A 3664-nucleotide genomic window follows, 5' to 3' on the forward strand; every position below is an offset into this window, starting at 1 on the left:
CTAAATATACCATCACCATGTTTTGGTTTTTGGTTGTTTTCTTGGTTTGGGGTCACACCAAGGAGGGCTGAGGACTTTTTACTGGACTTTTTCCAGTGCTCAGGTGTCACTCCTGGTGGTTCTTCAGGATCATGGGCAGTTCCAGAGATGGAACAGAGGTGTCAGTGATCAAGGCAATGCCTTATCTAATTAAATATATAAGAACCCTGTCAATATTTCTAACATACAAAGAAATAGTTATTAAATTAGTTTATTTCTCAGCTCCTTGTTATATTTTTTCAGTTAGTCCCAAATTTGCAGACATCCATCTTCTGTTGTTGTTTTTTTTTAAGGTAAAAGAAATCCCCTATTTCAACGTCTTAATAACTGCCTTTTAACTACCTTCTTACTTTGGGAATCTTGTCACACTGATCACAAACATTTCTTACTAGTTTTTTCTTTCTCTCATGATAAATAATATATCCCCATATAATATATTTCCCCTAGCCCTTTCCAAAAGAAAACAAACCAAAAATGTTTTAAAACAGCATCCACTTCGCATTCTTATTTCCAACATAATTCCTCAGCCACATTTCTCATGAGATTTAACAAGATATCTTTATTTTCTAAAACTTCTTTCAGGTGTTTCCCAAGCAATCTTCAGTACTGATGGCTACACAAACAAAAATCATCTGGCATTCCCATTTCAACACTTGGTCTAATGTTATTTTGAGAATCATTTGACAGACTTTCAGATTATTAAAACTTTTTTCTTGAGACCTCTACCCTGTTCCTCTATTTATGTTTCTTTCTTCATCAAACACCTGAATGCTGAGGATTCTTTACAGAGAATCTGCCCTTCACTCAGTCTGCCTTACTGTTTTATGGAGCTACAATCATCCCTAACTAATGAATAGAACTAGATAACACCAACAGGAAGTATTTATTGCCTACAAGTTCAATGGTTTAAGAGTTAGAATCAAAGTTTCAAAATGAAAAGCTGGTTATGTGGGGGATTCAAGGATGGTGATGTAGTACATTGTTAGAATGTGCTGCTGCTGTGAGGTATTAGTATTTTTTCATCTATCCTCAACATTAAGTGTGATTTTATATTTTTGTTTACTGTGTGAAAGCCTTGCCTATATATATATATGTATATATATTAATCAGAAAGAATTCCTGAATAATTTATAATGCTTCAAAGACATTTAACATGTGATATGATCCTGAAGAGAAAGATATCTCATTACTTTCAATAACAGAATGGCATAGGGGTAGTCAAATATTTATAAACTAAATACCCATTGAGCTTTCTGACTTAAAAATTTTGGAAAATTAAAATATAACATTAGTAATAACTTGAACAATTGATTCTTATGTGAATTAAAGAAGTTCCATTCAGTTCTATAATTTTAAGATGTTTTCACCCTAAATTTTTCAATTTAATAAATCTATTTTTATTATGGATGACTTAGACAATTAGTGAAAAAAAACTTTTGGAAAAGATATAAAATAGTCCAATGACCAAGTTTTCAAAAACAGAAAAGCACATTTTAAAATTATTACAAAGCTGTGGGCATTTTTATGTTGAATTTCCATCCTGGGCTCTAAAGAAAAGAAATTGATTCAACAAAAATGTCACTTCTAATAAGTTGACTTTACCTTTGATATTAAGCTGCCATTTTTTTATTGAAAAAAGTAGAAAAAACTGGAATGATATAGAGAAAATTATACATCTGAGTGAGGATGACATACAAATTCGTGAAGTGTTACATATTTTAAAGGATTTTGCTTAATTAAAGTGTTTGATTTTTAAAGAAAAGAATTAGTTCTGAGCTCCAGTCGCAACTCCTACTACATTTTGCCAATTTGAGAGCTTGAAGTACACATTTGAATCGTTCGTCTTAACTTCTTCAATATACAAACAACTCATCTCAGCTGGGCACTTTTAGTGAAGATCTCTTGTCTTGGCAAAAAACTAAAGCTTTAACTTTGCAGTTTTATCAATTACCTACTATGTGTCAGTGAGTTTACACACACACACACACACACACACACACACACACATATATGCATATATATACACACATATATACATATATGCACACATATACATATATATAAAACCAAAATGTTACTAAAATGAACAGGAGAGAAATAAAGATTGTTTACACACAAACACACATAAATATATGTGTATGATACTAATGATAGTAATGTTCTATGTATTTATTTGAAAATGGATCATAACAACTGCTTTATTGACAATCTTAATTTTACAAATGATTATCTGAGGCATAGGATTGTTGTGTTACTCACCCATAATACAATAGCACTCTATAATGCATTTAGTAAGAAATCAGAGGTTGATCTGATTCTGAGCTCATGCAATCTTTTGAAGTCAATATCCCTTCTACAATATGCCATTTTGTGTTGCATAGTTTGAATAAATTGAAATCATGCAATTATAATTCAAATTGTTTTTACTATCAACCAGAACTAATTCTAAATTTTGATACAATTTAAAGTTTTCTTGTCTATTCGCATTTCAGTATGGACTGCCTAGGTTGTCTTTCATTGATCTATTTACATATTCAATTTTTCATATTTTGAAATCAAGATTCATGAACCAATAGTATTCCTACGTTTTTTTAATATAGCTCTTAAATGTTATGTCCTTGGTGGGATGAAGAGATATTATAGGAATAAAGTCACTTGCCTTTCATGCACCAAATCCCAGTTTGAATCATGGAACAATGGTGGTCTCGTGAGCACTGCCGTGAGTGATTCCTGAGCACAGAGGCCTGAGTACTACTGCATCACTGAGATGGAGACCCAAAGCCAAAAAATAAAAGAAATTTCACATTTTTTAATTTTTTTTAATTTTATTATTTTTTAATTCTTTTATTAATTCACTATGTGGAAAGTTACAAAACGTTCAGGTCAAAGTCTCAGTTAAACAATGCTCAAACACCCATCCCTTTACCAGTGCACATATTCCACCACCAAGAATCACGATATACCTCCCCCCTTCCCCCCACCTCCCCAGCCCCCAACCCCGCATGTGTAACTGGTAAATTTCACTTTACTTTCACTTTACTTTGATTACATTCAATATTTAAACAAAAAAAATTCACTATTATTGATTTGGAGTTTCTCCCCCCTAAAGTCGATCTGCTGAAAAGAAATCATTTGGTAATTTGTTTTCCATTGCTGAGAATGAAGAGATATGGGGTCAGGAGGCCGCACTAGCAGCAGCATAGGTTTGGATTTCTGTGTTTTAGTATTTTAGTAACTAAGTCCAGAGAAATGTCTGCCAGGAATCGCAACATTGTAAGCTTGTACCTCTCAGCTACTTTATATTCCACATATGAGTGCTATCTTTCTATGTCTGTCTCTTTCTTTCTGACTCATTTCACTCAGCATGATACTTTCCATGTTGATCCACTTATATGCAAATTTCATGACTTCATGTTTTCTGACAGCTACGCATAGTATTCCATTGTGTAAATATACCAGAGTTTCTTTACCGAATCATCTGTTTTCGGGCACTCTGGTTTTTTCCAGATTCTGGCTATTGTAAACAGAGCAGCAGTGAACATGGAAATGCAGATGTCATCACTACTATACCTTTTTGCCTCTCCAGGATATATTCCTAGGAGTGGTATTGCTGGGTCAAATGGGA

General features: G+C 33.1%; 1 pseudogene; it reads left to right on the forward strand.

Moving 5' to 3' along the window:
• The first annotated feature begins 1661 nt into the window (after positions 1–1661).
• LOC129401463 (U6 spliceosomal RNA) lies at positions 1662–1760 on the forward strand (annotated as a pseudogene).
• Positions 1761–3664: the final 1904 nt, after the last annotated feature.

This window comes from Sorex araneus, chromosome 1 (assembly GCF_027595985.1).
Source record: "Sorex araneus isolate mSorAra2 chromosome 1, mSorAra2.pri, whole genome shotgun sequence".
In the NCBI taxonomy this organism is placed as follows: domain Eukaryota; kingdom Metazoa; phylum Chordata; class Mammalia; order Eulipotyphla; family Soricidae; genus Sorex; species Sorex araneus.